At 40.8% G+C, this 23,229-nt stretch overlaps 1 protein-coding gene across 8 annotated transcripts in view; it reads left to right on the top strand.

The window, feature by feature from the left end:
- msi (RNA-binding protein musashi) overlaps nucleotides 1-23,229 on the top strand; it is a 279,108-nt gene that overhangs the window by 168,229 nt on the left and 87,650 nt on the right. For all 8 annotated transcript variants that reach the window (XM_087345550.1, XM_087345557.1, XM_087345541.1 and 5 more), the window contains one exon: nucleotides 21,398-21,475. The gene's annotated coding sequence lies outside the window, so the exon portion shown is untranslated. The remainder of the gene's footprint in view (nucleotides 1-21,397; nucleotides 21,476-23,229) is intronic.

Below are 23,229 nucleotides of genomic sequence, written 5' to 3'. Positions count from 1 at the left end.
TCGGGAAGTTTATTGAAAAGATTTTATGATTTATTTTTGTTCGTGTTGGTTTCCACTTCTGTTCTCTGGAATTTCTCTATTTTATAGTATTCATTGTGTGTAGGATTTCACTGTTGTTGAACGGTGGCCCGTCTTTCGGGAAAATCATGCCCCAGTTTGTTTAGAGAACGTAGCAAATGAATCACATAATTTCAGCCTGTGCCGTAAAACTTACACCGACAGTAGTGTAAGTCAGGGATGGCCAACCCAAATGATCTTTCGGGCCACTTTGGAAATGCATCATAACTCCGCGGGCCACATATAAAATTATATATCCCCACAAATAATGTATTTTTTTATACATTGGTTTTCACTACTTTGGCCATTATAAAATAAATATATTTTGTAAAAGTGTGATGAATCTCGCGGGCCGGAAAAATGTTCAAGGCGGGCCACATGCGGTTCGCGGGCCGCGGGTTGGTCACCCCTGGTGTAAGTGCTCGAATTCTGAACCAAAACAGGAATTTATTCCAGTTAATTATTACGATTTGTACTTCATACTGACGTTTTATTTACGTAGATGAATAATAAAGTAATTGATCATTAAGAATATTGAGTCCAATTTGAACAGTTCCAAGCACAGTGTTTATCTAAGTAATAATAAAAAATACTTTCTGCATGGAAAATGCCCCCATTATCGTGACCAGCTGGTTAATGCTGTTTAGAGAAGTAATAGCTGTTTGTTTTTAGAATCATATGAAAACATCGAAATGTGTGTTCAGAATGCTGTTTTTGAATGTTAAAGTAGGTGGTACAAAAAGGTACTACCACGTTGGATTAAGGGTTATATAATATTGCTTCATCGTTCGTCCAGTAAGATTGAAAAAAATAAATGTCATGATTAGTGGAATCGAAATCAGGCCTTCGAGAAACGTAGTTTGCATCTTACGCTCACGTGCACTGTTAGATCACGTATTTTAAATAGTTTTTGCAGGTGCTGAATAGGATACTTGGCTCTTTCCCAGGTTGACAAAAAAGTGCATCTTTTCGAGAAAAAAAAGAGGTGATTTGTAAATTAACGAAGTGTAGGACAAAGAATTTAAAAAAATGCACAAGACGATTTTTTTAACATACTCCGAGATGTAGAGAGATAATCATGCAATTCTGTTACAGTTTTCCGGATAATTATAATTTCAGGTGTGATGTAGGTTCGTTTTGAATCCACTAAACTACAGTAATGTATCTTAATGCAATGGTGTTTATAGACTGTAAGGAGGAAACTATTTTGCAAATGCCTCGTTCGCAAATTTGTGTAGTTCATTTGTCTTGGTCTTCATTTATTGCAGATGTAAATCTATTGTAGCGCCAATCTCACTAAATATCACTGCACAGATTCAGTAATTGATTTTACTTCTAGTCCGTTAAATAATCGCTGTGTCCAAGATGAGTCAAACAAAAATTGTACGTGTTGCCTTAGGCCAGTGGTATTCAACCTTTTTTGTTCGCGTACCCCCAGATATAATTTCTTTTTAACTTTGTACCCCCCAAAGTTGTTGGTGTATAATTCAAGTTATACATAGTATATAATCCACATCTAAAATAAATTAAATAAATTATATTACTGATTATTCAGTGTTTATCATAAAATAATATTTTTTTAAATTTCACGTACCCCCTAAGATGTTTTCGCGTACCCCCAGATATAATTTCTCTTCAACTTTGTACCCCCAAAGTTATTGGTGTATAATTCAAGTTATACATAGCATATAATCTACATCTAAAATAAATTAAATAAATTACATTACTGATTATTCAGTGTTTATCATAAAATAACATATTTTTTTAAAAATTTCTCGTGCCCTCTGAGATGTCTTCGCGTACCCCAGGTTGAATACCACTGTTTTATATCACTTGTTTTTCGTATAGTGAACCGCTTTTGAAAATAAAAAAAGTTTCTTTCGCACGGGTGTAATGGAATTTTCACCCTAAATATCGCCCTGAAGACCCTTTGATATCCGGTTTAATAAAAAATGTGAAGATTGCTGTCTTCTGGGTTATTGCGCCATGTAGTCTGGTAGAAATATAAGACTTTACTACAGAGGTGCTTGCTGCCTCCATCATCAGGGCAATCACCCAGAAGAAAATCTGACTTTATCAAAATTTGTCGAGTAATTTTGCATATGAATCTCGCGAGTTGCCGCGACTCCTTCATTATGCGTTCCTTTAATCGGGTTCTTACGTGTTTCATAAAAATACCGTTTGTTGAGCGTGGAATGAATTCGAATCTCGCTAGTCACAGAGCAGGTGACACAAATGTGATTGAGCGTTCGAACACTGGTTTGTCACAACTGCGAGAATCCTAGTAATTTCTTCCAAGAGATACTCATTAAATTTTGATTCATCCTTTGTTAGGACTTGGAGTTCTCTGCGTCTTATACAAGTGTTCGATACGTGTGAGAAGTTGCAATACATGACGGCCATTAAAAATAATGGCCCAGTCTCTCGTGTTCAATGCTGTGGGAAACTATACTTCGTAATATTGACGTTTCGGTTTATACGTCGCGTAGCTTTTCAGTCGTAAATGTCAGTTCTGTTATATCGAGCAGTTTGTGAGTCGGTTTATTGACCCCGTCGGTGTATTTTATAAGTGCACAATTAAACATTTGCCAACTTCTGTGCCGCATAGGACGTTGCAGACAGTAAGTACGGAATAAGTCGTGTATATGAGAAGACAGTTCTCCTGCCAGTTACGAAACAAAGAATTGTTTTCTTTTTGTAACCTTCCTTCTTCTTAGCTTTATTTCTTTCCTTGTTTGTTTGTTTTTTTATTTGTTTCATCCTTGTTTATTACGTGTTTTAGCGAGTAAAGTAGTTTAATGAAGATGGCTGTCTTCAGATCTGCAACCGTGAAAACCTCATTCTACAAAGAAAGTTCGTATTTTTATGTATCATTTCTGTCAAGGTTAATGGTCGTTAGGCAGATTTTCCATTTGTGAAAATGGAGGTAGGTGAGTAGTCGCCGATTAAACTGCTATTGAGAGATTTTATTAGACCGCGTTTTGTACTTAATTGGAAAACTGACGATTTGTTTTAAGTTTGTAGGATTTGAGGTTTTCACGGCGTCTTCAGGGTTGTTGCACCGCAACGACCCAGAAGAAATAATCTTGTTTAAAGTTGTTTTTTTTTCCGGTGTGTTTACGTAGTCATGAAACATGCCGGAAGTGTGGTGTATGCGACTTGTGGATTCATCGGACAAGTGAACAGTGCTTTCCGGCAAGATTTAGAGCTCTGTGCACTATACGCCGGCATTTTGAAGCTTCTAATTTACCCCCTTCCAGTGCTGGCGAAACCTGGAACACCACTTCTCCTTGCCCCACATTTTGCTTGTATTTACAGTTCGTCGCGAGATTTGAAACTTCAAACAGAAGAACAAAAGATCGCCCGATACCTCGTTTTAGAGTTGATTTATGTATTTGTTTTTCTTTGCTGGTTGTATCGCGTGTTGCAAACAATAATTCCGTGCGTTGGTCGTTTATTAATGTACTGTTCTAATATATCTTAATTTTTTGTGAAAACCGACAGAGAAATCTGGGACGCAAAGAGAAATCTGACATTGGCTCTTATATTAGGAATAGATTATTTTGATACACGTATTTAGATAGGGACTTCAGCACGGTGTAGCGCGGCCACGAACGAGCAGTCTTTGCCCGCGACAATTTTGCCACATCTGCCTTAATAGAACACGGTCAGCGGCCAATAGCTCGACTAGACGCTGTACCCTGCGGTTGATTGTGGTTACCTTGCTTTCTTTGACGTAGAAACAAAACTTGTAATATTATTTTGATGAATTTTGCGTTTAAATGATGATATGGCATGCTTCCACAACTTCCTTTTTTGTTCCGACGTCTGTTTTACAAACAGACTCGCCACTGATTCTACTCGGCCTACTTTATAATACTGTGAAAGCGTGATTCTGCTGAATAGCTGATTCGGAATTGTTCCGCTACCGTGGTCGCCCCTTGATGGCCGCAAAGTGTGTAACAAAGAACAGTGTTAGTGATGAGGGCTTAAAGAAAGTGTGCTTAAAAAATGTCGAAAGGTAATGGAGCGGAGTGATGGGGAATCTCGTTTGTCAGATGTTAATATATTATTGCCTTTTTAATAATACTAAGCAAGGGTGTTTATGGGGAGAGGTATGGAAGCGGGGGGGAGGGGGAGGGGGGATTCTGCTTGAGCAGCTGCCAACGGTCGATAGAACGTTTGGTTCGAGGTTCAGTAATGAGGAACTGAAAAACACCAGAAGTGTTGCACACAAAAAACTACGTAAGCCTGTCTGGAAGTAACGACAATTTCCGTTAAAAAATCTCGAATCGAGCAGCTGTTAAGTTTTGTGGCACGCTAAGTACTAGACGTACACGGTAGGACATGTGACGCTTGGTTGGTTGCTTGTGTTAACCATTGAAAGATTCCTATACCTGTCACCTTACCCTTAATCGCCATACGTCATGATTCTCAGCGTCGGATTGCCAGAATCGAGTCCATTCGCATCATTTACATTTCATGTCCGGCGTCGTTTTCATGTTTTGCTTGCAGTGGTATCTGGAGGCTTACCTGCTGTAGATATGGCATCTTTTGGAGGCGTCGCCATATACTGTGTCCTATGGGGGCGTCGCGACGCTCCACTACGATATTCCAAATTCGTTTTGGAATTCATGTCGAGGCTCACCTATGTTAAATATGGCGTCACTAAGCTTGGCGTCTGTTTTCTGCGGTTCGCAGTGGCATCTGGATTCTTATCTGCGCGTCGTAACGCCTGTCGTCAGTTCTCTGGTCGTGGGTTCGTAGGCGTCATTACGTCATCCCAAGGGTCACGTGCCGTTGAATATTACAGAGGCAAACCAAGGAGAGTTTTGTGGTTTGTGACTTTAGTGCCTGTAATTTCTTCTGTTCTGATTAGTTTTGGAGCTGTACAAATAGCTTTTCGTTAGGAGTCGAACCCAGACTTTCGTGTTGTGGCGTTTGTTTCTATAATACGCAATTAGAAACAAACGACTTTGCTTCTTAGTTTCGTAGATACTGCAATGGTCTTCAGCAGGGAAATTGATATGTATAAACCCACAAGTTCAACTTACATGAAAGGCAAATGAAAGTCTGTAGCTCTGCCGGTAAGTGAAGCCGTCGAAGAGACCGGACGATAAAGAAAGAAATTTCCGTCCAAGACGTGCGCTGTCTTCAATACTGAAGATAAATTATAGATTACGAACATTTGTCCTTATATGGCTGACTGTAACTTGCCAACCTTGTAGTTAATTGGTGTCCGCTATGTAGCGCTGTCCTCTTCCCATTGTCAAGGCTGAACGAGTTGATTGCACTGGCTGCAGGTGATGTCATGTGATGTGTTGTACAGTACAGGTCAGTTCATCATTCATGACTCTAGTAGAAAACACTGCGTGTGTATAGTCATACCATCTCTTTCTTTACACACTTTGCAACAGCCATGTTGGCAGTGTTGTGCTTCAGGAACGTTTTGTTTGCATGGCTGTCAGGGAAGGAGGAAGTTAATGTGAACAGTTTTGTGTTTATACTTCGAGGCTTGAAAGAATTATAAATTTCTTTGGCCTGAAAACTAAGTCCTTTGCATTTCTGTGCAGAATTTTCGATAGTGTGGATTCTAATAGGATTTGGAGGGACGTGGGATGTGTGTAGAGAGAGAGTAGACAGTAATTGTTTTGAAGCACGTGTCTAAAGAGACGGAACAGAAGACTTTGGTCAACGTAAACGGTTTCCGAGACTAGATTCGATCCCAGGATGTCCCGACGTGGCATCTGGTGGTGTTATTTTGTCAGTGCCGTGTGCTAGGTTCATTGTGCGGATTTCAGTGTGTGAGAGATTGAAGATGGTAGATATCCAGTTTGCAAGTGGGTAAGGATGAAGACTTTCGAGAATAATGATCTTTACGGAGTTTGGAGAAATAAATAATTCTGAATATATATCAGTCCATTGTCAGCTTTCGTTTTATGCAATTCATCTCTTGCGTTCCCGTTGTTAGAATAGTGACATTCGCTGGCTAGGAGCCCGTAAGGTATATTTTCTGAAATCGCGAAACTGGCACAAGCGGCTTTCGTTCGCGTGGGAGGCTTCATCCTCCCCCGTTGGCAGAACTCCCATTCGCTTCAGCTGTTACTAATGGCTACCTCAAGATCGTGGAACACTTGGAGAATATCCTATCAACGCTGCCTACAGCCGGATTTTACTTTTGTGTGAATGGCAGAGTAAGACAGCGAGATTTATATTTATCGAACTTCTTTTTTATGCCAGAACGAGGAATTTGTGACAATAATAGAACGCGTGCAAGCAATTTTTGTTTTGTTTTCGAGTTTACTGAATATAGTTTGTAAAAATGCGGTAGTTACTTGCTTCGTTTGGGGGGGGGGGGAGACGTAAACGATTTGCTGTTGTGAAAGTGTGTCCCCTATGAAGTAGCTTAATACGATTATATCTTAATTTGTATCTCGTCAGTGAGAGAGCTGAATGCGTTCCTTTCTTTTGAACAGACCGGCGAAAACAGCCAATATAAATGGATCGATGTCTGACTCAGCTCGATTTTCGTCGTTCAACTTTTTCAAATGAGCCTGTCACTGGACCTTACCCGAGCCACTTGAATCCAATCTCTCTGTCCTTAAGATGCATTTTAATATTATTCTTCCGTGTGTTGCTAGGGCTCTCAAACAGTCCTGAGCATTTTGGTTTTTTATTACTTGTAAGTTATTACCTTTTCCCAAAGCAAGAGACGTTTCATGCTCTTATAAAACAGCAGGCAAAACGTGTTTTCTATACACTGATATTTAAAATTCTGGAAATAATAAAGGTATTAATTAATAGGGGCAAAGCGAGAAATGGGGAGGAATGAGACCAAAAGGAATTAATTTGCAGTTAGCTTATTTGTAATAACTGATAAGGACGTGGATTTATTTTACATCCAAGAGGAAGCTATCTGGCAGATTTCTTAGTAATAAGGACATACTTCAGGGATGTCGCGCCGTGTAGTCTGGTACAAACTGTCGGGCGTTCTTAATGCCGCCTTTATCGCTCTGATGATTTTACATTTCATTGTCTGGTGCCATTAATAGGAAATTTTGACCCACTGTGAACGCAATCAGAGGTGCATCAGCTCAAGCTAAGATCAAAGCCGCGTTTTAATCGACGTGGTTGTTGTTCGTATCGTCTTTGTCGTGCATATGAACAAATATCCCCGTTACTGTGTAAATTACAGAACAGTCTTTTGCTTTACTGCATTGTGTTCGCTCTCATTATTTCCCTACGATACTGCGAGGCTCCGGAATAGAGAGTTACCATCATCACCAGACGCCTTTTTCACCGAGATGTTTCCATTTTCCCTACACAAAGCGGGAACGTTAACAAACTTTTCGAAATTACAAACGCGAACCCTTGCAGGTTCAGTACAGTTTAATTATAACGCCATGCTTACACACCAACTGCAAGGAACACAAAGGCGATACGACACTGACACAGCTTTGCCGTGACCTTTTTCTTTTTTGCGACTGGGCAGGTGAGCCCGCGCCTCCATTTGTAGGCATAGATCGTTGATTAAGGAAGGTTGCAGCTGTTAGGAATTAATAGTGAAGTGGCAGAATGAACGTGGGTGTAAACTGGAGAATGGATATAAAATCAACCAAATGTCGCGGCCGAGTGATTAGAATTCCTCCTTTGTATTCCAGAAGTTCCGCTTTCAAGTACTGGAGTCCGGAGGTTCTTCGTGTGTTTCCTCAGTTTCTCAATCCTTTGTTGGAAGAGTAGGGTATGCGTTAACTTAGGTCACGATTCTTAATAATCTCTCGTTCGACGTATTTCGTCTGAGCTACTGACGTCTCCCTAAAAGGAACTGCAGACAGATAGAAGTGTCCTTAAATTGCGCACGGATATACTGGGTCTGTGCTGGATTCTGTCTGCGCGGTGGAATCCGCCCTGCCTGGATGTCTTTTGTGTTGGTAAGGATTACGTATTGTTTATGTTATCGTCACACCATGAGGAGGGATGTACGAGTGTCCAAAGGGCACATCCAAGTTGCGAATGGGTTCCGAACCCACGATCATGTAGCTACTACCATTGTCGGTCATATAGAGGTTGCATATTGAATGTTGCATGCAGGTACCAACGTCCTGATGGACAAAGACTGTCTGACTGCACGCAGTGAGGTTCCTTTGTCGTGTCGTCCTTGAAAACAAGATCATCTTTTTCCCCAAGCCCAGTCTGTCGAATTGATTAGTTTTCGTAACTGCGCGCGCACATGTGTGTTACCATTGTTCAACGTATTTTCTGTTCAAACTGGCGAGTGATCGGTTTTGTTCAAGGTCTAGCAGTTCCCTGCAACTCGGGGTCTTTCTTTCTGTTTGAATTTTCCATTCTTCTGTGGCCAGTACTCCACGCGGTCGGTGACTGCGTCGTGTTGACCGAGAGAGAATTTAATGATTCGTTTGCACCAGGGATGGCTGCTGTTCCGTGTTGTCTTTACTCAAAAGTTTTGGAAGTTTTTCTTTACCAGTAGGCGCATTGCTAAATGTTTCACGAACAGTAGCAAGCGGTTTCGACGTGAAATAATGTCAGCTTCTGCGCAACTCGCGTGAGCAGCGGCCTGGTAATTATACTGACCTTGATTCTAGCGTCGCGTCAGGAGGCTGAGAGAGAGTAATATAATACGGTTGTGGACCTGTTTCTGAATATATTTTTGTGATTGTTTTAAATGTTACACTATGTGTATTCATTCTATCCCATCGTAAATACATTTTCAGCGTGTCGAATCTTGATATATCCCTATTAAACACCCTGTATATACCTCGTATTGTAGCTAATACCTAAATTTTCTCTTACTTATACCCTCTTTTTCCCCCATATGAAAAATTCGGTTTGCGTTACCTGAAAGTAATAGATCCCATCCCGTTTGACACCGATCCAGAACATCGGTATGTCCTGAGCTTCGGATTAATAACCAGGAAATGAAGTCGAAGGTCAGTGGACATCAGCGCCACGAATACTTAACCTCTGTATTAGATTAAGTGTGGTAACATTTGTTGAATGAAAATAGATGGAAACGTTGTTACCTGACGTTTGATGCTTTTAAACATGCCTGAGGATCAAATATGGCTAATTTGAAAAGACGAAGCGGCTTTGTTAAAATGCACTGGAGGCTCAGAATGCTCGGTTGATAAATGTGGCAGGAAGATGGATGGTTTTTGGTATGTTAGTGTGTTTGGTATATATAATTCGAAGCCATTCTTTTCTCCTGGAGAGATGACGCAAACCCCACTGATCCCTCTGGATGCAGTATTCCAGGGCTCGTCTGGATATTGTTTTTCAGCTCACATGCGCATTGAGCTTTACGTTTGCCAGAGCACGATACTTAACTCTCTTTGTTTGACTGATTTAATGTGTGTGTGTGGTTTATGGGCTCGTTTACAACAGTTTCAGAAATGCGCCTATGAACTTCAACTTCGCCGTGTCTGTCACATGCAACAACTCTAGAATCGCTGAACATATTTTCGTCAAATTTAATATCCTTAGTGTTGGAATATTTTGAGGAAATATTCCGGCTTTTCTTAAAAACGAACAGTGACGGCTGATTCACATTAAAACTTAATGAGTTTCTGAGCGCACAAGTGATATTGGGGAATTCCCGGTCAGATATCCCCCGCAGGGGGGGGGGGGGGCAGTCTCGTAGAGAAACCCCGTGATGGTGTAATCACGATCCAGACAGGCGCTAGACAGTTTACATGTAAACAAGCAGAAGAGGATGGAGCCGGAGTAATCGTTTACTCAGTCAAGTGTCAACTTGACATGAGTATGGACATTCAGAAAGCGTGAGAAAGAATTAACTTGTAGTGACCTTGAAAATTTTAGAGGCCTCTATCCGGCAAACTGTTGGACTGATCTTGTCGTACCTTACACATGATTTTGACCTATACGTGACTTCAAATTGTCGTGGGTATGGTAACTTAGATACTAGCAGTTCGGCAGAAATAAGCGTAGGAAAATATGACCTTGAAATGACGTTGAAAATTTTAGAGACCTTTATGCGGCATATCCTTGGGATAATTTCATCGTGACCTTGATGTGAGGCTGACCTATACGTGACCTCAAATTGACATGAGTATGGTCACTTAGATACCTAGAGTTCGGTAGAAATAAGATTGAGAAAAAATGAACTTGAAATTTAGAAAATTGTGGAGGCCTGTATCCGGAAAGCCCTTGGGCTAAATTCGTTGTGACCTTGACATGACCTTGAACTATACGTGACCTGTAATTGACTATAGTATTGTCACTCAGATACCTACCGTTCGGCAGAAACAAGCGAAATAAAAATTAATTTGAAATGACCTTGAACATATTTTTTGGAGGCCTCTATTCCCAAAACCCTTGGGGTAATATCGAAGTGACCGTGTCATGACCTTGGCCAATCTGTGACCTCAACGTGTCATGAGTATGGTCAATCAGATACCTACAGTTCGGCAGAAATAAGCACAACCACCCTTTGTCAGCTTTCCGCCACTTCATATTCAGTATATTCTCAGGTATCCTCCATATCTGGGGGACGTCTCTTCGCAGTATCAGCACGCATCATACCATGGTGACAAGGGTCCCACTTCATATGGCGTCCCTTAGTAAATTTATTTTTTTATATATATTGTGTTACTATTGTGCATACCCGTATGTAATGGAATGTAAATATTCAAGGTTGTACGACTGTTTTTCTGCATGTGTGTCACCGTATGTGGGATGAAAGAAAGGACCATATTGCGTAGTGGTGTTTGGTAAATATGTGATTGGCTTTTCTTCAGCAGTTCGGATGTCCCGTCGAGGCCTAGTCTCGAAAAATATGTTCAGGAATAGGAATTGATAGCAAGCAGTCGCCAACTGGTGGGCGACATAATAGTCTTTGAGGGTTTTGTGTGTGTGTGTGTGTGTTACTTGCGGAGAACAATGCACCATGCAGCTTACAAGGAACAGAGAGCGATAGACAAGCTGTACGAGCGACTACAGTACCCTGTGATAAACGACCACGCTCCTTTGGGAGTTACCGATTTCTGTTATAAGGACAGCCTTGCTGCTGTTCGTTACATTGGGCACAGGGAGACTGTAAGTACGTGTCACAATTTAAGCCTGGTGTTTTATTTTAATTTATGATACTATTTACTGTTTAGTCGTGAATGATGAATAGTGACCGGCTTCTCGCTCAGGTCGCTTTTTCTCGGCAAAGAGCTCCTGTAGGAGCAGGGATAGCCCAGTCGGTGTAGTGAGTGACTACGGACTGGACGACCGGGGTTCTATCCCCGACGAGGTAGAGAATTTTTCGACTAGCCTCTGCGTCCAGACCGGCTCTGGAGCCCACTCAGACTCCTCTACAATGGGTACCGGGCTTCTTTTCCGGGGGTAAAGCCGGTCGGGGCGTGATGCTAACCACTCACCCCTTCTAGTGCCGAGGTAAAGAATGAGTAGGAGCTATACCACCTCTCCCCCTAAGCGCCCATATGGCGGGTAGCGGGACAGATTTACTTTAAAAAATGCCAGCGGATTGGTACGAGAGCTTATGTCTTTTGTTGGTCCGTCTCTGTAAGGTATCTCGAGTTCCCTGTCAGTTCTGATACGCGGTCCTGTGAAACAGGATTCAGTACTTCGAGGACCGAATGGTGTGTTTCCTTGAGGTTTTTAACAACAAATTACATATGATTTCTCCATGCGTTTTTGATGCTCTGACAATCTCAGTATCCTTGAGTTTATGATTTTAATAATAAGTGGTGAGGAGTTCTTGTGGTTGTAAAGATATTCATAAATAATTAAGGTTTGTGTTCTCCTGTTTGTGTAGCTTCTTCCAGATTATTTTTCCCGAGGTTTGTCAAGAAGAATGTGCGTCCATTCCTTGTTTATCCATGCGTGCTACGTGTTCCAACCGTATCGTCCTTCAGTGCCATTTCCACATTTTTTCCATGACTGAAACTCGTCACTTCATCGCCGTCGAGTTGCTAGGTCGCGGCGGGAGACGTTGGTAACTTGTGCTGGTGTTACGTACCAGACAGAGTGCGAAGCTGGAATTCCTGGAATCTGCTAAATGTGCAGCTCTGTATAATTCAGTGCACGGGAATGCATGTTTTTGTGAACTCCTTTCTTTTCAAACGCTCTCATTTGTATTCGATTTTCACAGATTTGGTTACTGAAATCCTGTTGTTGGAACAGGTAGATAAATTAGTCCGTCGATTCTCGGAACATCGCTTTTAGACCACGTTAGTAAATCTTGCTGGTGGCATTTTGATCTCCGCTGATGCCTGCGATATATGACGTGACATTGTGTTGTTACGTTTCGAATGAACCCCCTTCACTAGAACCGTAACCGGCTGTTGACGAGAAGTGAGTTCTGTATGAAGAATATTTCTCGAACCCGTACCATTTCTCATACTTCTGATTCTAAATGTATTGCGATAATAATAGTACTACATGTCTCATTACACAGTCGGCGTTTATTTTCGCTTGTATTTCGTCAAGTGTTTACTTTTTTTTTTAAGTGTTCTGTCTGACGACAGGTCCATATGAACAGGATCCTTCCATCCTTTACTCGGACTGGGACCTGTTCATATACGTTCTTGGCAGATGATCCAGAAGTGGTTTGCCATTGCCTTCTTCTGTGTGTGAATGGAGTAATTGTTGGGATGCCACGGAGGAAAACTCCGTGTTGCCTAGACCACGGTCTTGCCCAACACAAGTTATAAATTCGGGCACCGCCGGGAATCGAACCCGAGACCCCAGGATTACAAGGCCAGCGTTCTAACCGCTAGACCACCTCATCTTATTATTATTTAGTGTTCTGTCTGACGACAGGTCCATATGAACAGGATCCTTCCATCCTTTTCTCGGACTGGGACCTGTTCATATACGTTCTTGGCAGATGATCCAGAAGTGGTTTGCCATTGCCTTCTTCTGTGTGTGATTGGAGTAATTGTTGGGATGCCACGGAGAAACCGGGGAAGCCCCCTGAGGAAAACTCCGTGTTCCCTAGACCACGGCCTTGCCCAACACAAGTTATAAATTCGAGCACCGCCGGGAATCGAACCCGAGACCCCAGGATTACAAGGCCAGCTTTCTAACCGCTAGACCAATTTGAAACGAAAGTTTTAGCCTATAGTTCATGATTTTTTTTTCATTGTGATGATCCATTTTGAGCAAACCGGTGTGTTCTATGCAAGTCTTGTGCAAAATATGGATTCTAACAGTTTTTTGACAGCAGACCTCCACAGCTTATGTATCACACCTGTTCGTATGTGCGTATGAGGTTCGTGAAGTCCACGTGACGACAGGTCCACGTCTTAGGGAATGTCGAAAGATGTTGGAAAATCTTGCAGATAGGCCAAGGCACTTTTGGGCCAAAGCGCCTTTGCAGTAGGAGAATGTTCGTAATGAAACGATTAATTGCACAGAGATATAGCATTCCAGCCTACAAATCTTACGTCGTTGTCATACAAAGGTAATGTAAGTAGGAAGATTTCCGTCTTCTGGGTTGTTGCGCTGTGTAGTCTGGTTGATGTTAACTAACGATTCATCGCCCTGATGACGGAGGCAGTATGACCTCTGAAACGTTGGTTAACATCGACCAGACTACACAGCGCAACAACCCAGAAGACGGAAATCTTCATACTCACCGCTGTGAAAACCTCAAGTCTTACAATGTAAGTAGGGTTTGAATTTCACATGGCTGTGGGTAATGAATGTTTATAATGCAGGAATAAATTATTGGCCTGCCCAGGAACAAGGATGAAAAAATGTCCCCGATTCTCATTACGTAGTATCTTCCGGAAGATATTTTAAAATCAAATGATACGTTATCAGTATCACATTATTATTGTTATAATTAAGTATATTAAACTTTTGTTATTTCGAAGTCATTAATATTTCATACATAACTTGTAGGAATATTTGTATTCTTTCTACTTTTCGCAGTAATATTGAAAACTAAATTAAAATTTTCGCACTGTCGCCATGTTCTTATTTCATTCTACGAAATAATACCTTGAGAAAAGTTGCATATTTTCTTGAAGTTGGATGAATACGACTGCATTTTGATTCGTGTTATCACGTGAAGTGTAAGAATTATCGGGTCGAAGTATGAAAGACAGACGAGTTTTTGATGTCTCCAAGCTCACCGTGAAAGTTTTTCACCAGTGAAAAGCTGGTACTTAATTTTCTTTTGTGTTATTTTTTATTTATTTGATTTTCTTTCGTCTGTTCGTAATGGAGTGCAATAGACTATTGATTGTCGAACGTAACAGAATTTCTGCTGGTGAATAGGTTTTCGAGAAGAGGTAGGTTAGATGATGAAAATTATTCTTGTGGAAGAAATAAATGAAAAAGTGTGAGCTGAAAATAGGTGAAGAATTGCAAGCGAGCGGCAATACCTTGAGAGTGCCAGCGTCCCTCTTTGTTCTGCGTCGTGATGTGGTACTAACGGACAGACTATAACAGGCTCACTTTTCATCTCCTGTCTCCGCCACCAAGTCTTCAGCTCTCGTCATTCCTTGCAACATCAACAGTGGTAACTATATTTACCACCTGCTTTAACATTCATGATCTTTGCACTTGTATTTATGGGTTTCGTATGATTCCGAACCAATATAGATTCTTTTTTCTAACGGCTTTAACAAAATTTGTTTTTGTGTTGGATACGCGATGTGTTTTCTTTGAGGCAGGGACTTGGTTGAGTTTGGATTCCAAAGAATTAAATATTCTGCATGTTTCTATTTGATTGTGCGTGGAATTTTTAAGTCGGCCATTGTTTAGTCTTCATTGCACCAGAATTTTCTGTCTCTATATTTTTGTGGTACATGAACGTCCTCACAGTTCCAGTAATGACAGAAGAATGAATGTTGGCATTCAACAATTTTTTATTGTTACTGAAGTCATAATGGAGCGGGCAGATGGATGATATGACTTAACATTCCATGTTGGTGAGTCAGTTTCTATTTTTGAAATTCATCGACGAATTTTTTTACAGTGATCAGGCAGAATATACTCGAGTCACTGTATCTGAATGATTTGTGTATGTCTAGAAGACTCATGTTTGAGACTAGCCCACCCAGGGTCTCCAACAGATAGGTTTTTCTATCGTCTTTTTACATGATGACGTAAGTAGAGCCAACTACCGAAACGTCGTAATTTAATTAAATCTCGACTATGACCAAAGTCGAAAAGAATAATGAAACACAGTGTACTGCACGATCGGCTGAAACATTGAAATTCGATGTCGTCAGAAGCAACGCAGTTTTTGCTGAGTGGTGGTTTCTGAATGACATAGGATTGGAGGTGGTATGAAATAACAACCACTCCTTGCCTACGTATGTTCTCTCTTTCTCTAACGTCCTATGTTTCTCGTTCTTAATTTGCTTTTCCTTCGTTTGGGACTAAAAGGGACGTGGAATGCAAATTCACTGTACAGAACGTACATTTAGAAGACTGTACGTAATGATCGCTGGAACAAATCCTTCGTAGCCAGATTTATTTGCAATGTTACCTGGAATAAATGATACGGTGTGGTAGTGTACTAGTTTTTGTACACCTTACAGGAAAATGTTTGTATGTAGAAAGATTTACTCCACGTGAATATTTTTACAGTATTTTGGATTTATTTACTGGATTTGTAAACAGTCATTTGTGTATTTTTACAGCCGTGATCTGGCAGTGAATCTGGGGACTGTATAACCGAATTAGAATAAACGTAAGTCATAAAATGGTTTCCAACTCCATAGTAAGAAATATGTAAGTAATATCCTTCTCGCTAAACGCAAAATGAATGTGTTCTGTTTTTAACATTTCCTGCTCGTAACTGATTAATGTTATTTTGTGGAATCAGAATTTAAAAAGCTGAAAGATGCCCCCCCCCCCCACACACACACACACTGTAAGAGTCATCGTAAGATTTATTGACATACGACTAGAACATGGAAACGCGGTTAGGGGATAGGTCCTTGTTGCGATGAGTACTGAGGGCCCTGACGATGGAGGCATCAAGGACCTCTGAAACGTTGGTAAACTTCTAGACTGCATGATGCTATAACCCAGAAGACAGAAATCTTCATACTCACCGCCATGGAAATCTAAAATGTTACCTCATACACATTTCTTATGCACACAAGTCGACCGTTGTTTTGATACAACCTTCGTTGGGTCTATTATTTTAGTCCACTTAGCAAAATGCATAAAACTGCAGTCTGCAGACAGAAAAATACTCTTACATCCTAGAGACAAAGGGCCTTCAATAGAATGGCGGCATATTTTTAGTTATGACGTCATATTCAGAGACGTTTCCGCTAGCAGTTCAACAAGCTGATGAAAATAGACATGTTATCATGTAAAACTTGTTTTGTCTAAATGTTGAAAGAGTAGACGCAAAACATCTTACCGAGACTTAATTTCTCATCACAGTTGTCTAGCTAGACGTCAGGTACGTTCACCTAGACAGCTTTTATGAACGTTGCTCATGTAGTATAGAATTTCCCTTAAATTTAGCTCAGTCAGTATAGTGACTAGCTACGGGCTGGACGACCGGGGTTCGATCCCCGACGGGGGCTGAGGATTTTTCCTCTAGCCTCTGCGTCCAGACCGGCTCTGGGGCCCACCCAGCCTCCTCTACAATGGGTACCGGGGTCCTTTCCCGGGGGTAAAGCCGGCCGGGGCGTGATGCTGACCACTCACCCCCATCTAGTGCCGAGGTCAAGGAAGAGAGGAGCTATACCTCCACTCACCCCAAGCGCCTACATGGCGTGTAGTTGGACAAACTTTACTTTACTTAAATTTTGACAGTTTTTTAGTAAATAAAAATTAAGACGGAGAGCTGTTTGAATATAACTGTTGGCAGATAATTAAGGAAAAGGAGTCAGAATGCGTTTGTAGACATATGTAAAACATTTTACAATACGTGGCGTTGATGTGCGTCTGTGAGAGACGTCGGTGTAAGGTGCTTTAACCCAGTCTTGCTCATAACTTTTGCTGTGTTTGTATTGCCGAGATGTTCTCAGGTGTCAAGATCGGCGAAGGATACTCGGTAGTTGTTCTTCCTTACTCGACTTTGACGTCAGTATGTCTGTCGTACTTATTTTGATGCGCGTCGTGACGCCACTATCTTCCTCGTTCCATCGCATTGTTCACTCCCGCAGGGCGACATCCTCGTACTCTTCTTGTCCACTGACCTAGGTTTAGTCCGGGTCTGTACCCTTATTTATGGACTCTTGGTACATCTGGTTTGTACGAGTCTGTTTCGATATTCTAGGTGGATATTTGTTATGTATAGATCATACGCGGTGTACTCTGCTAGAAGTTTACCAACGTTTCAGAGGTCCTTGCTGCCTCCATCATCAGCGCCCTGCATTACGACCCAGAAGACATCCATCTTCATCGGGATTGGCTTATTATAGTACAAGATGTCCCAAAAATGCGTATACGGTATAATACGGAATTTTAACTGTGTTGTCGATCTCCGTGTGTTTGCGGAAGACGTGAACGGTGGTCATTTTAAACACCTGTACTACATTCGTTAGTTTATTAAGTTCCTACGCTGACATGTAATGGTTTGTGTATTAAAATGTTCATTGAGTGCGTATGTAAATATTTTTGAGCCACGGTGTATGTAATATTTTATCGGTGCTACGCTGTTCCGGTGGCGCTGTTGACGTCAAGCTAGAGCGAGGTGGGGTAGCCCCGTTGGTTATTTTAAGTTTCGTATGAATTGCCACAAATCTTGCAGTGGTCTAGGGAGTTAGCGTCTCTTCGCACGTGCATCTTCAGATAATTGAACCGATAGAAAATATTTCTCAAATTTTGTTTCTGTTTAATATAATAATTCATTCACCGTCCATACACAAACTTAAAATGTTGTTAAAATTTACTTAAAATTACATAAAATTACAACATTTTTTAAAAAATAAAATAAAATAAAAATAAAATAAGTTTGTGTATGGACGGTGAATGAATTATTATATTGATTAAACACAAACATGACGCAGTTAAGATATAAATTAAGATATAAATTTGTTTCTGTTATTTTTTTTCTGATTTTTGTTTGGTTTTGGCTTTGTAATCCAATTGGTATATGCTCGTTCCAGACTGATTTTAAATTGACATTTCCGAGTGAGGGAGTTCGTTCTTAGATACCATTTTACCTAATTAGGGATATTATGAAGTTGAATATAGAATGATTATCACTTTTCGTTTCGTCAGCCTGTCTGTCTGTCTAGAATTCTTGTGTGGCGGATTTTCAAATCATCGAATCAATGATTTATGCTCGAACAAGAAGTTACACAGAGCCCTGCTTGAAAGTTGTTTGTTTTAGTCCCCCCCCCCCCCCCCCGTATTTTTTCTTTGTTTAAAGATGCATCGCAGATTCAGGCACTCTTCGCATGTAAGTATGAAATATCGACAAATTTGCAGGAACGAGTATGTACATAAGCGAAAAGTTGGGGACCAGGCTACCGAAATGGAATTTTTAAGAAGTTCTCAGAGGCGCCGCTTGGGAAGGAATGTCGATATTAAGACAGAACGCGATGCATCATCTTTGCTGCTAGTGTGCAGTATGAAATAGAACGACAAAAGACAATGTCAGTGGAAAAGATTACTGTTCCGCTGCAGTACTATTGTCAGTAAAACAGTTAATTAGCATAAGTAGACTTTAAATTTTACAGAAGTGCTAAGTGAGATAAAATGACATGGACATTGCCTGTAGATAAGTTAACGAAGACATTTACAGTTCATTATGAATAAGACATTTGCGTTAATGATTGCTAAAATGTCGAATTATCTTAGCACACGTGTGATTTCTTGTTGGTGGCTCTTAATTGAACAGAATCATAAAAGAGCTTCTGCAGATTGATTGCTTTATTTTACACGTATTCACCTGTTCCTTCCCTGTACAGATAATTTGAGATTGGGATGCCGTATTCGATGATTTAAAAGTTCTATGTCAGCGACAATAACAGTTTTTGGCGATTTGTAAGAAAAATAAATAAATACAGGCGTCTCAAAAAGTTGTATTCACACTATAATACTTTGGTGGCCGCTTGACAGTTGCTCACCGCTTTCAACTGTGCCACGAAGCTAACTGTGGCCATTTTGAGCAGCTCCATTAGATTAGCTAATTCACCGAGTGCCAGTTCTGACTTATGTAATGGTTTAGTTTCGTGATGTGTCTTAATGTAATTCGAATGTGTGTGTGTGTACATATTTTTGGGACGTTCTGTATGTCCCTGAAGAGAAGCTTACAGTGAGCATACGCTGTGTTTGGTGTGCAGCTTAAGGGTTTGGGAGTTCGTAATGAACGGCCGTAATTCGTGAGACTCTGGTCCATTGCCGTTTTAGTACGAAACTAAACCGAATTTAGACTTCATGGAAGATTATTGCCAGACCAGTACCTTTAAGGAATTATGTAAAAGGAAATTTTACTGTAAGGAAGAGAAGTTAGATCAGGTAACAGATGCACGCTAGTTAATTCACGAGTCGTTTAGTGTCAACTTCGATGTGCAGAAGAATAATTTTAGGTTTCATTTTTGTGGACCCCATTCCTCAACTTTAAAACACTGTTACGAATAGGAAGGCTTTCTGTTCTCGACGGGGGAGTCTCTACTGCCGTTCCAGCCAAACGTCAATAAACCTGTCGGAAGTAGGAAGCCCCGAACTTGGCAGTGTACGACCTTCTCCAGCAGCCCCTACGTGTTCTGGTGTCCAACCGGCGCCCTGCTCTTCCCATCCCGTCGCGTCGCGCCGCGCTGCCCCGCTTCTCCGAGCGTCTGGCGCTGTTGCCATATCTACAGGCGCCGACGTCGCCTACACATTAACTCTTACGTCTTCATGTAGTCTCGGAGAGTTTCCTTACTGAGCTGGGTTTTCGTGAAGATGGCGAGGAAGATTTAAATTTAGAATGAATTGACAGATGTGTGTTCGCAAATGTGTTGAGGATAGAACAGCCTCGACAGTTTGTGGGATATGTGGCCCGCGTGTTTATTTAAGTGTTCTGCCTTAAAATCGCGGTCGAGTGGCCCCTCGCCCCCATACTTCATACTTGGGATGTCCCGTATTCTGGTTTATTCCCGGTGATCTACCCTCTTGGAAGATGCTTGCTTGGTTTTCATGTTGTGGGTCGCATTATAATTAAAAATGTATATTCTGTAAGAATGAAATTGTGACAGGTCACAGTGAAATGTTAACAATAAAGTCAGATACATTAACAATTTAAGAAACAGCTCGAGATGACGGAAGAGGACTCTACAAGATATTTCTACTTTTATCTTACTAGAACTCTGTTGTATGAATTACTATGAAATAGGCATATTTAGAAACGCGTAGGTTTCAGAAGAAAGACGTTTTCGTAGGAAGAAATAGCAAACAGCCTAATTCATATTAGGAGGGCGTTTCATTATTAACCATCTATACCAAAATAAAGCCACGGTGGTCTAGCGGTTAGAACGCTGGCCTTGTAATCCTGGGGTCTCGGGTTCAATTCCCGACGGTGCCCGAATTTATAACTTGTGTTGGGCAAGGCCGTGGTCTAGGCAACACGGAGTTTTCCTCCGGGGGCTTCCCCGGTTTCTCCGTGGCATCCCAACAATTACTCCATTCACACACAGAAGAAGGCAATGGCAAACCACTTCTGGATCATCTGCCAAGAACGTATATGAACAGGTCCCAGTCCGAGAAAAGGATGGAAGGATCCTGTTCATATGGACCTGTCGTCAGACAGAACGCTAAATAAATAAAATAAAATACCAAAATAAAATATTATGAAGAGTGACGTAAGAAATTAATATCAATATATTTCCACTGATGACTAAAGGTATCCTTTGATATTCATTAAAGCCAAACTTTTTCATAATTACCAAATATGATTAAATTCTTCCAGTCCTTGATGAGGTATTTTGCTGCAACTTAAAATTCTGTTTAATTTGAAGGATGGTGCCTTTGCAGAGATTAACCTAGCTGTAGGGTAAGGCCTGTTATTTGTGCGCCTATATTGAAATACACTGAATGTGCGTATGCCAGTGGGCTATTGCTGGATGTACGTAGGCGTGTTGGATTTGAATGTATCGGGTTTTTTTTTAATTAAACCCGGAAGTGTTAGTCCAGTCGTAACAGTTAAATCGCACTGCGCACTGAATAACACCAGTTGATTTAAATATATTTTCATATTCAAATAGCTTCTGTGAACAAAAACAAACTGTTTAATGAAAGAGTAATTTACTCGTACAATTAATAGATTGTTTAAATTGGAATAAGGTGGTGAAATACGCTTTGAGAAAGATATAAAATATAATTGAGTTGTGCAAGTGTAAGCTACTTGGAATTGTCATTAGTGAAAATTTTGTTATTTTTTTCACAGAACGAACATCACCCAGTTGCCATCACCAGAAGGTATCGTGGTACCCGTTGAGAACAGCGACTGAAGTCGTGAACTGTGGTAAGTAGAACATTTAGGTTGTGTATCATAGTTTCTCTTTCCCCTTAGATCCTTACAGTATATTAGTTAAATAAAAAAAGTGTTACTTTGACTGACCACATGATCTGTGTGCAAGAAACTGTTTTTTCTTCTCAAGTTACTAGGAAATGTAGGCTGTCATCGCCTTTAAGTAACGGGGAAGAAGGAGTCTCTACTAAGCGAAGCCAGTATTATTTTCAATAACAATAGCTTTGTTGTTTACCTGACGATGGATACAGCCAAGGCTACCGAAACATTGTAGGCACAGTCCCTACCCGACACTGAGACTGTTCAAGGAAAATCTTTACAGATCTACGATTAACATAAATTGAATGTGCTTGCATTTTGAATTACTCACGTCTGCATGTAGGTCCGTCGGTAAGAACGGGGACCTGGAATGTAGTTAAGGGCGGGAGGTTGATATGTATGAAAGGACTTAAGTGACGAAGCTCGGCGTGGACCTTTTAACATTCGGTCCCAGTGACCCTGCCCTCGGCAGGAGGACGAGATGTAAGTGGTGGTATTGTAACGACGCTTTACCTGCTGATGCTGATGTTCACGATGTTTTTATCTGTGTAGAGAAGCTCTCTGCTGCTGGGCGGATCTGGGATCGATTTTATTTATAGAGAAACGGACAGTTTTTCGAGGCAGTGAACCGCCTCGTCTTTTGGCGCTGGCGTAGTTATGTATCGTCGTCACAGCACAGTGGAAACGGTGTTTTATGGTCATGGTAGTTTATGTGTTTACAATTCCTGGAGATGTTTCGTTGCTAAGAAACCGACCATGCGATGTGATTGATTTGGGCGCATTCAAGATTCGTGTAGAGCGATGGTTGAGAGGATTTGCACCAAAGTGTATCATCCTGCGCACAAGTGCAGATAGCTGGATGGTGTTTATTTATTTTTACATAGGTCACGAAGTTAAAATAGTTAAAATCTACATGTTTTATTTGAAATATTTTTCGATGTGGTAATTAACTTGACGAAATTCATAAAAAAGTTTCGATTTTAACGAAATATCCGTGGTGCTCTTAACTTTGTGACAGTACATTTTTATCTGCAGTAAATAAACACCAGGTTCAATAATGTTTGCAGAATAGCAAAGAACCCATTCTTAAACCAATGTAGATCCCATCGGAGTACACATTTGTGAGTTACATAAATACTTTACGCCCCGTTTTATTGGTTTTTTAAGTCAGTTGAAACATTATGGCACTGATAAACCTTTCACTCAATTTTCGTGTTCCTGTCGGACGTACACACTATAAAGATGGAAACAATAAAAGAGCCATTCATTATAGGCAGTTGAAGTTTTGTTTGGTGATAAAGACTTTCTTAGAATTGTAAAATTACATCATGACTTCGAACTGTTGCTTTGTTAGCAGTCTTATTCGCGTTAATGAGGCTATGTAAACATTTTGCTTGAATAATTTTGTATGTTGGTTTGTTGCGTTTTGGTGAATATAAAATTCTGGCACTGGGTCCTGCTTGATCGTTTCCTTTACAGAATTTCCTGTCTCGTTTGTCTTAAAATAAACTTACTCGTAGCATTTATTTCAGGGGGGGATAAATTATGGACAAATTGAAACAATTTGCAAATAAAAAAATGACCACTCCAACTGCAAGAGCTTATAGCAGATCTTTATGTTCGTGTATGCAGTTGGATCACATGTGTTCATTTTAAGACGCTTATTAGACTTCGTTATGAGTGAGGAGTGTTTGCCAAATCGGACTTTC

Source organism: Zootermopsis nevadensis, unplaced genomic scaffold (genome assembly GCF_977971745.1).
Source record: "Zootermopsis nevadensis isolate Lab colony 2312 unplaced genomic scaffold, Znev_1.0 Znev_ptg000001l, whole genome shotgun sequence".
Classification (NCBI taxonomy): domain Eukaryota; kingdom Metazoa; phylum Arthropoda; class Insecta; order Blattodea; family Termopsidae; genus Zootermopsis; species Zootermopsis nevadensis.
This window is presented reverse-complemented; position numbering and strand designations above follow the sequence as displayed.